At 44.2% G+C, this 11147-nt stretch overlaps 1 protein-coding gene across 1 annotated transcript in view; it reads right to left on the reverse strand.

The window, feature by feature from the left end:
- Positions 1-2189, reverse strand: part of itgb4 (integrin, beta 4) — a 48901-nt gene extending 46712 nt beyond the window's left edge. Inside the window, exon 1 of the mRNA XM_034149618.1 lies at positions 1906-2189. The gene's annotated coding sequence lies outside the window, so the exon portion shown is untranslated. The remainder of the gene's footprint in view (positions 1-1905) is intronic.
- Between the last annotated feature and the right edge of the window lie 8958 nt (positions 2190-11147).

Raw genomic sequence — 11147 nt, forward strand, 5'->3', positions numbered from 1 at the left:
ATGTTCAGGTGTATATCAGTATGTAGTGTCTCTACTTTAAAGAGTCCTCTCCTGCTGATGTTCAGGTATATATCAGTATGTAGTGTCTCTACTTTAAAGAGTCCTCTCCTGCTGATGTTCAGGTGTATATCAGTATGTAGTGTCTCTACTTTAAAGAGTCCTCTCCTGCTGATGTTCAGGTGTATATCAGTATGTAGTGTCTCTACTTTAAAGAGTCTTCTCCTGCTGATGTTCAGGTGTATATCAGTATGTAGTGTCTCTACTTTAAAGAGTCCTCTCCTGCTGATGTTCAGGTGTATATCAGTATGTAGTGTCTCTACTTTAAAGAGTCCTCTCCTGCTGATGTTCAGGTGTATATCAGTATGTAGTGTCTCTACTTTAAAGAGTCCTCTCCTGCTGATGTTCAGGTGTATATCAGTATGTAGTAAATGTGTAACTACTTCATAAAGCTCATTTCAGAGAGACTGTAACCAGAGAGAAACTATGAAGATATCACAGAAATTGTGGAGAAAATGGCTCATATTCTTTACCTGCTGCAAGGAATGTCATGTTTTGGTTTGTTGTTTGTTTGTTTGTTTGTTTACAGGATAGGGGAAAAAACAATGATTGATTTTCACAACAGTTGGTGGAAGGATGAAGCACAGTCGAAGAAAGCAACGAATAAACTCTTGATTGGATCAGACATTGCCAAACGGTAGCTCTGTGATCTCCGAATGCACTTCAAGTCTGTCTTTTTTGTGGGTTGGGAGACTTTACATCAGATTATAATATAACTATTATCTTTACACCTGCATATATATATGAATGCCTTTAATACGGGTTTAATGGCTGTACATTCTGCTCCTCTCATAGAACCAATTTCTGATAAAGAGCCTGTCGAGGCATGATAGAAAATGATGGAAAACCCAAAACAGGGTGGGGACCTGGACATTTTCCAGACTGCATGTGCAGACGCTCCGTAAAAACAATGTGTATATGTAACGCTGGTGTGTTCGATAGAGAACGATCTGATGGACAGGAAGCTGCAGAAAGGACTCCAGAAAGAGATGGAGAGAACAAAGGGAACTACTATGTGGTACGAAATGTCTCCCTAATTGTCTCTGTGGGCAGATAACCAATTATGTGTCGCCCAAAATGAATGATTTGTGTTTTCAGGATTTACAACTTGACGGAGGAATTTCTCCTCGAGGCGAGAACAAATCTGAGTTTAAAAACACGGGCTAAAAAACACATGGGAATAACACCTTAGCACCTCGCTGTGAGCTGCCTACAGGTGTGTGTGTGTGTGTGTGTGTGTGTGTGTGTGTGTGTGTGTGTGTGTGTGTGTGTGTGTGTGTGCGTGTGCGTGTGCGTGTGTCACATAAATCACTGCCCGAGGGGGGAGAAAAACACACTCCTTCTTCTCGCTCAGAAGCCAGAGGCTCGCAGGCGTTTATGACACTGACATTAAACTGGGAGACACAAATTACAGTTTGCTGGAGACAGAAAATAGATCCGAGTCACACATGCTGCTCTTTTCACTCCGTGGCACTAAAAAGAGAACACTTTTTTACAGAGTTTAATCATTTCCAAACATACCTGGAAAATCCCAGCGTTTGAAGCTTTCCACAAACGTCTACAAACTCCTTTTCTTACTTTTCTTTTGCCCTGTTTTGATGTGAGCAACCAGGCAGACAGCAAACAGATTCAAGAGGAAATAGCTCAATCCAAATCTGCTCGAGCGTGCAAATGTAAAACCACATATAAACGTTACATAACACTCTCTTTTTACAGCCATACACCTTGCTCTAAAGCCACCCGCATGTGAACCAGCAGAATAATCCGTGTGTCGCAAAGACTGAGAAATACATCGTGGGAAACAAGAAGTTTACGACAAGGATACAAGAGATTAGTGATCAAACAAACCTCTCACTGCGCCCAGTCCAAAAGTCCAACAATAAATAAGAAAAAAAACTCCCAACTCCTTTCTGCTCTGTTTGACCCAAGAGTTCGGGAAAAAGTTTGTATCCAGTTGCAAAATAAAAACTTCTTTCAAGTCCAACTTCAAGACCTTTTCTTGCTTTCTTTCTTCCTGTAAAATCCGGTCTGGTTAAATATGCACTTATTTGTCCTCAGCTGAGTGTGTGTGTCTGCAAGCGTTTCTAAGTGGAAGTGAGATAAGAGACTCTGAGTGAATGCGTGTGGGTGCTGTGACTTGATCCCTCCTTTATCTTCACACACACACACACACACACACACACACACACACACACACACACACACACACACACACACACACACACACACACACCCTTTCCAGGTGAGTATCCATGACGGAGAGGTTGACTCCCTTCCTGTACCTCTAACTCTTCCCCACCCTAAAGTTAAAAGCTCCACACCTAACCCAACCCCCACCCCCCCTCCTCCTACATTCCTCCCCAGCACAAGATCACCTGTGTGGGCATGAGAGTTTGGGAGGCGCCCCTCCCTGCATGGCCTCCTCCCAAACTCTCTGGGGAGTGGCAAGCAAAAAGAAAAGTGCCCGCAGGCTATGGGAATCTGTTTTCTGCCATTTCACAACCGAGTCCTCGTGATAACGGGAACATTTGAAACCTGTCAGATTTATATTTGTGCATCATGGTTGCCACATATCCTTTCTCCCATTTCTGGAGGTGAGAGTCACTTCCTGTGGTCCAAGATGTGAAGCACTGGTTGACTCAGGAGAGGGTTGGAAAGGGACCAATTTCAGGGGAGAAACTTTAGGGAGTGTCCTCTAAGGTGCAACTCATGCAGAGAATTAAGTGGACTTTCAGTAGAGAAAAGGGAAGGCAATGACCTCTAAGTTGATGTTCAAGTGGAGAAAACATGATTTAATGTCCTTGCACTGGAGAAGAAGTCATGCATTACAAGGCGTAGTGCGCTTCCAGTGGAGAGAACACAACGAAATGTCCGCTATTGTTCTCTTCTAGTGGAGAAAACATGACGCAGTTTAGTTTAAGAGAATGGAGAGAATGTGATGAAGTGACCTCTAGGGTGAGATGAAATGCCCTATAATGGTTCCTTCCAGTGAGGAAAATTTAACGATATACCCTTTGGGTGTTCTTCCAGTGGAGAAAACAAGATAAAGAGTCCTTCAAGATTCCCTTTCAGTGGAGAAAATGGGATGCAGTACCTTCTATGGAGCCATTTCAGTGGAGAAACTATTATGACATTTTCTTTAAGCCATTTAAGTGGAGAGAACATGAAGTGCCCTATTGGTCCGTTCTAGTGGAGAAAACGTGATGCAGTGTCGTCTAAGGAGATCTTTCAGTGGAGAAAACGTTAGGAAGTCTCCTCCAAGGCGCTGTTCAAGTGGAGAAAACGTGATGAAGTTTAGTTTAAAGGGGACCTATCATGCAAAATGCACTTGTGTACGTCTTTTCTACATGAATATGTGTCCCCGGTGTTCCAGGGAACTCACCAAGTGTCAGAAAACACAACCCTCTCTATTTTCCTCCATACCCAAATCTCTAAAAAAGGGGCTGCAACGGATCTGATAAAAACTGATCCAGATTTGAACACTGTCCTGACGTCAGGACGGTGGCGCTACGGCTATTGGGCCAACTCCACCAATCAGGAGGAGACAGCCACGGCCATTGCCGTTCGAAAGCGCTGGAGACGCTGTAGTACATATGCCAGGCCTGTAGATGGTGCTGTTCTCACTGAATCTGCCCAGAGCTAGAAAATTGTCAAATTGAGCAAAATGAGGCATGGCTAAAATGCATGATCTGTTTGGTATTGTGAAAAAAAAAAAAGTATAAATATGCCTTATATAGGTATGGTCCTACACTATATTATTCAAATATAGCATGATAGGTCCACTTTAAGGTAAACTTCAAGTGGAGAGAATTTGATGAAGTGCCTTCTAGGGTGAGATGAAATGCCCTTTGGGGGTTCTTCCAGTGGAGAAATCAGTTTTCAGGGTGTCCCTCTAATATATAAAACATGATAAGGTGCTCTTCTAGTGAAGTAAACAAGATGAAATGCCATCTTATAATCCCTTCTAGTGGAGAGAACAGGATGCAGTACCTTCTAGTGGAGAGAACAGGATGCAGTACCTTCTAGTGGAGAGAACAGGATGCAGTACCTTCTAGTAGAGAGAACAGGATGCAGTACCTTCTAGTGGAGAGAACAGGATGCAGTACCTTCTAGTGGAGAGAACAGGATGCAGTACCTTCTAGAGAGAGAACAGGATGCAGTACCTTCTAGTGAGAGAACAGGATGCAGTACCTTCTAGTGAGAGAACAGGATGCAGTACCTTCTAGAGAGAGAACAGGATGCAGTACCTTCTAGTGAGAGAACAGGATGCAGTACCTTCTAGAGAGAGAACAGGATGCAGTACCTTCTAGTGGAGAGAACAGGATGCAGTACCTTCTAGTGAGAGAACAGGATGCAGTACCTTCTAGAGAGAGAACAGGATGCAGTACCTTCTAGTGGAGAGAACAGGATGCAGTACCTTCTAGTGAGAGAACAGGATGCAGTACCTTCTAGTGGAGAGAACAGGATGCAGTACCTTCTAGTGGAGAGAACAGGATGCAGTACCTTCTAGTGGAGAGAACAGGATGCAGTACCTTCTAGAGAGAGAACAGGATGCAGTACCTTCTAGTGGAGAGAACAGGATGCAGTACCTTCTAGAGAGAGAACAGGATGCAGTACCTTCTAGTGGAGAGAACAGGATGCAGTACCTTCTAGTGGAGAGAACAGGATGCAGTACCTTCTAGAGAGAGAACAGGATGCAGTACCTTCTAGAGAGAGAACACAACGAAAATCCTTCATCCGGTAAAAAAAAAAAAACACAAAAATCTATAAAGTGTACAGTAAATATGTGGCCTCATCAAAACAACACATCTCTCTGAATCCTTTGGGATATTGTAAGTACACAACTGAGCTAAATATATAACACAAGTCATTTTGAATATTTGAACACAGAAATGTTACAGCTTTTAAACAAAGTCTTGAATGCCTCTCACAGTGACAGAAGGAGCGTTTCCTCCTCACTGTAAATACCACGCTGTGAAATCTGAGCAGCTCCCAGCAACCAGAGCTGCTGAAACACAAAGGCTTCTCTGAGGGAACAAAACCTCCATCTCCCCCCCCCCGAAAACCTCCCTCCCCTCGCTGGCTTCTTGGCGGACACTTTGGCAGCGAAGCCCGTCTAAACAGCCGTTCTCGTGCCCACAAACCGTACACTTTCACTGAGTTGTGCAAGAGATTTAAAGCATGCCTGATCTGAGCTTTAGAACACAAAGTGTAAGAGCCATTTAGGCACATTATTTAAGTTCAGTCAGACAACTCACGTGTTTCTTAATATGTTTATTAGAAGCAGCATATAGTTTGAGTTTGGCGTCTAGGCTCGGGCCTCATCACTCCACAGATTTACAAAGAACATTGAGTGATGATTAGATACTGTAACTACCCCCGAGTCTACAGGTGGAAGCTGGGGTGGAAGCTGGGGGGGAAGCTGGGGTGGAAGCTGGGGTGGAAGCTGGGGTGGAAGCTGGGGTGGAAGCTGGGGTGGAGGCTGGGGTGGAGGCTGGGGTGGAAGCTGGGGTGGTGGGGGGGTGAAGCTGGGGGGGAAGCTGGGGTGGAAGCTGGGTGAAGCTGGGGTGGAAGCTGGGGGGGAAGCTGGGTGGAAGCTGGGGTGGAAGCTGGGGTGGAAGCTGGGGTGGAAGCTGGGGTGGAAGCTGGGGTGGAAGCTGGGGTGGAGGCTGGGGGTGGAGGCTGGGGTGGAGGCTGGGGGGAAGCTGGGGTGGAAGCTGGGGTGGAAGCTGGGGTGGAGGCTGGGGTGGAGGCTGGGGGGGAAGCTGGGGGGGAAGCTGGGGTGGGAAGCTGGGGTGGAAGCTGGGGTGGAGGCTGGGGTGGAAGCTGGGGTGGAAGCTGGGGTGGAGGCTGGGGTGGAGGCTGGGGGGGAAGCTGGGGGGGAAGCTGGGGTGGAAGCTGGGGTGGAAGCTGGGGTGGAGGCTGGGGTGGAAGCTGGGGTGGAAGCTGGGGTGGAAGCTGGGGTGGAGGCTGGGGTGGTGTGGGGCAGGCGAGCAGCAGCAACATGAAACACAGCAGCAGGAACATGAACGTAGCAATACGCAATAAAGACTTCATTTTGTTTAAAGAACATTTATTGACACATGCCATGTGATAAATGTTAAGTCTTTGGCGATTAGACCCCGATCCTCAAATGGTATATCTAAGGGGGGATGCGGCCGTGAGCATAGGGAACCCCCAACAGGGAGGAAAGTGGATGAAAGAATAAGATCGGACCACTTGACGAAGGATTTGACCTTACCAGGTGGCATGGATTCAGCTGAGACAGGATTGAGGATTCAGACCGAGATGTATGCAGTGAGGCAGACATGTATATAAATGATGTAGAGAAGGAGCCTGACTGTATGAACTAGGAGAAGAGAAACCCCCAACAAACGAATGATGAATGATGCGATGCAATGAATCATTACGATTATATCCGAGAGTGATATGATAGTAGTGCTGCGCTGAATGTGGGCATGTACTTAGCTTACGTGATGCGACGGGTCTAAACTGGGAAGCAAGCGAGGGTTAGACAGGAATGTGAGCGGAGAGAGAAGGAAAATAGAATAGGGTGAGCTGCGCTGCCTGTGATACTGACTATTGCATGGAGCGAGACTTCTGATGGCTCAGGCAGTCTGCTGGGATAAGTGAGAGAGGCATAGCATGTGGTTAAACATTATCTAAGAAGGATGTGATACACCACCACCAGTTATATGCATGGCTTACCGTAGGAGTTTAAGTTTTTGATTAGCCAGTACGGTGCGGATATCAGTTCGTGTGGTTACACGCATAAGGGCAGAATAAGCAATCATTCTAAAACAGAGAATGAACAGGACAGGGATAGAATTAGATGAAACCGTTCTGGAGAAGTGCTGATTAATGAATAATATAATGCGATGAAGGTATTCTGCAGATGATTAAAACGTGAGCTGAGTGAGTGACTCATTGCTGTGAGAGACATATTCTGCAAGACTACATTGAGCATGAGTTGTTTGTATTGCATCCATTCCTTACGCTTGATGGAAAAGTGTGCACTGAGACTTTAGCTGAGGTCTGTTGAAGTACCAGATAGAGGGGATCGTATGATCATGAAGCAAGCACGCTTTGCACCACCTCCAGCTATATGCATGAAAGTATGAAGGAGAACCTGTGCATTCTTTCTTTCTTTTATATTTATTCATTTTTTAAATACATAATTATTTTATCCGGACTTCCCCCCCAACCCATGAAGGGGTGCCGAGATACGAATCTGATGAGACACAGAGGCGATCATGCCTAAACGTGCTGTGAACACGGATAAACGTCACTTATCTGCTGGTTGAATTTCCTGGGAGGGATTGAATGCACCGCAGATTGAATGCGGCGTAGATTGAATGCGGCGTAGATTGAATGCGGCGTAGATTGAATGCGGCGCAGATTGAACGCGGCGTAGATTGAATGCGGCGCAGATTGAACGCGGCGCAGATTGAATGTGGCGTAGATTGAATGCGGCGTAGATTGAATGCGGCGCAGATTGAACGCGGCGCAGATTGAATGTGGCGTAGATTGAATGCGCCGCAGATTGAATGCGGCGTAGATTGAATGCGGCGTAGATTGAACGCGGCGTAGATTGAATGCGGCGCAGATTGAACGCGGCGCAGATTGAATGTGGCGTAGATTGAACGCGGCGTAGAGGGCCTGCTGACGGTCGGCTTGTGCGTAATGCGACTTCCGTATTCGCGGATCAGCTGATCGAGGGGCCTCGACTCCGTTCTGATACCGGATCGGCTTGTTCGCTTATGCCGGGACGGCAGGACGTACCCGTGTTTCTGCCGATGGAGGTCTTCTCCTCTCGCTCTTGCTTGATATAAACGGGTATGTCGGCAGCATGAACACCTGAAATCACAGCTGACTGCAGGAGAGAGGAGAACCATTTTAAAGTGTGGCATGCAGCACGCTGATTGGCTGCTGAGATTGAGGTGAATGTAATGGGTTAGCAGGAAGCCTGTGATGAGCTGATTATAAGCAGCTGCGGACTGAATGTATACCAGTCTTCCTGAAAGAACTTGCGCTGAGCTTCATTTCAATAACGTGCAAATGTTGCAAGTCGGTAGTGGTCCGCCAGCTGATCCATTGAACTTCCGAATAAAGCACTTGAATGGAACGATGCATCTGGATTTCTTAAATGTTCGCGAGTCAATACTCAAATTCTCCTCGTGGGCTAAGTGGCCTTTGAACATTGTATTATGCATAATCGGCCACTACACATAGGTTGGGTAAAGACTTCCAGACAGTGGCATTTTATATTTGTTAGGGCTTTTGTAAAGTGTTGTTTTCTTAAGATTTTAAGTATATGTTTTTCTTAAAGTTTGCATTTTTTATTTAGGCAATTTCTTGTTTTATTGATCAAGAATTGAGATTTTTAACCTTATTTAGGTTATAAGGTTATTTAATTGCCTCTTACTGCACTGTTTATCATTTGTTAGCGGTTGGGTTTGTTGTGCAAAACCCTTAAATAAATACAAATAAATAAAATACTTGAAAATCCTTCAAATTCATCCGAAGGCAGCAGTTTGTTCGCCAAGTAGGTTTGACTCACAGGGAATTTGCTTTGGTGCATATGTAAACACAGGAAGAGAAATAAGAAATATTATGAACAATATTATGAATGTAATAGGAGTACGAGAAAGGTCACTAGAAAATATGAAAGTGAAATACTCAGTCAGGCAGAAATATTGACATTTAAATCGATTTCCAATGTTGAATAAAAACTACTTAAATAATCATGACTGACTGAATCAATACGGATGCACTCACACACCCCTCCTTTACTGTAATATATGTGAAGGGGAAGTTGGCACATTGAGACAATATTGATTAAACGTCGACACTTATATGCAAATCAACTGCGACTTATGTGAAGATATTGATTTTAATTTGCATTTTCGAGCAAATAGCAAACTTTCTGAGTATGTGTTTAACTTTTGAAATCAGTGCCCAATTTAGAAGATTTAGTTAAATAAAACTCAATTAAAGGTTGTTTCCTACACTTGGGAGCAACTTTATTTCAATGTAGAAAGTGAAAATAAATACGAATAAATCCCTGAATTGCACCAAATAACCTAATTTAAAAGATTAAGTAAAAAAAAAAAAAGTGTACTCAATTGATCTGTTGTTTCCTACACTTTGGAAAACTGAAGTTAAATATGAATACATCCTAATATTGGATCTTCTCTCACAGACATGCAGTACAGTAAGGACCCAGTTACCTCAGAATCTGCATAATAATCCAAACCTACTTCCTGTGAACTGGACTCATCAGGAGGAGAGCGGCTGCAAGGAAACAAAAACAATCAGAGAAATGAGAATGAAAAGCTCTTGTGTTTGCATGCAGAGGAAAAGTCTCCTCTCTCAGCTCCTCGCACCATTTACAACAACTGCACTTTTTGGATCAGTGGGTTCATTCACGGCCTGTAATGGCCTCTCTTTTCCCACCAATAAATCTGCCTCAGTGTGCAGCGAGGAGGACAGAGCGGGGTGAGGAGGGCAGAGAGGGGTGAGGAGGGCAGAGGGGTGAGGAGGGCAGAGGGGTGAGGAGGGCAGAGGGGTGAGGAGGGCAGAGGGGTGAGGAGGGCAGAGAGGGTGAGGAGGGCAGAGGGGTGAGGAGGGCAGAGAGGGGTGAGGAGGGCAGAGAGGGTGAGGAGGGCAGAGGGGTGAGGAGGGCAGAGGGGTGAGGAGGGCAGAGAGGGGTGAGGAGGGAACAGAGGATCAATCTTACTTATTGTTTGTCAAAATGTGACTTTCTAAGATAAGTATGTTAGCAGAGGAGGTAGAAGTACTCAGATCTTGTACTTGAGTAAAAGTATAAGTACTCAGATCTTGTACTTGAGTAAAAGTAGAAGTACTCAGATCTTGTACTTGAGTAAAAGTAGAAGTACTCAGATCTTGTACTTGAGTAAAAGTACTCAGATCTTGTACTTGAGTAAAAGTAGAAGTACTCAGATCTTGTACTTGAGTAAAAGTAGAAGTACTCAGATCTTGTTCTTGAGTAAAAGTAGAAGTAGCCTACTCAGATCTTGTACTTGAGTAAAAGTAGAAGTACTCAGATCTTGTACTTGAGTAAAAGTAGAAGTACTCAGATCTTGTACTTGAGTAAAAGTACTCAGATCTTGTACTTGAGTAAAAGTACTCAGATCTTGTACTTGAGTAAAAGTAGAAGTAGGCTACTCAGATCTTGTACTTGAGTAAAAGTAGAAGTACCAGAGTGTAGGAATACTCTGTTACTGTAAAAGTCCTTAATTCAAAATGTTCCTCAAGTAAAAACAAAAGTATGATCATCAAAATATAGTTAAAGTTGTTGTTTAGTTAACAGGCTGCACCCTCATTCCCCATCTCAGTGTGAAAGGGTATAAACAACATGTGCAGCTTGTGAAAGTAAACAAGTCTTTCAAATATTTTAATTACTCACACTGTCCACTTTAACCCCGGGTGGAGCTTCAGAAGCACCATGACCCCTGAACGCATCGCTGTGGGGTCAGATGTTCAAACCTCCACCTGGACCACACATGCAAACCCTGAGAAAAGAGAAGTGTGTGTGCCAATAAAAAGGGAGGTGTGTCTTTTAATTTCCATTAGGGAAAATGTCACCATAACAGACCTTTAGTAGTCTAGTCTTTACCAATATCAGTAAAAATATCCTTGAAACCCATTGGATAACACATTAGGTAAACAAAACAGATTTTATTAAGGCCGTTTTTTTAATGAAAGACTTTGTATCACATCTATTATTGGTATTAAATTGTCTCGTGAGGATATTGAGTGTTAAAATAAGCAGGATAAGAGCTAGTTAGCTGTTAGCCGACACTAGGCAGCACATTCCTGCTAACGGCTAAATAACAGCTAATGCTAACGGAGGGTTAAATTGAGTGTCTCCTCGGGCAAGACCCTTCACCCTAAATCGCTCCTGTGGGTTTTGTCCACCGCATCGATGTATTACATGTGATATATTTAATGTAAAGCACTTTGAGCACTTGGAAAAGCACTAAAAGATATACCAATAATTATTATTAAAATGATAACCTGCATTTAGTACTTGGCTAGACAACAGAGCTAACGGCTAACAGCTAACG

The sequence above is a fragment of the Trematomus bernacchii genome, unplaced genomic scaffold (genome assembly GCF_902827165.1).
Source record: "Trematomus bernacchii unplaced genomic scaffold, fTreBer1.1, whole genome shotgun sequence".
NCBI classification, from domain to species: Eukaryota; Metazoa; Chordata; class Actinopteri; order Perciformes; family Nototheniidae; genus Trematomus; species Trematomus bernacchii.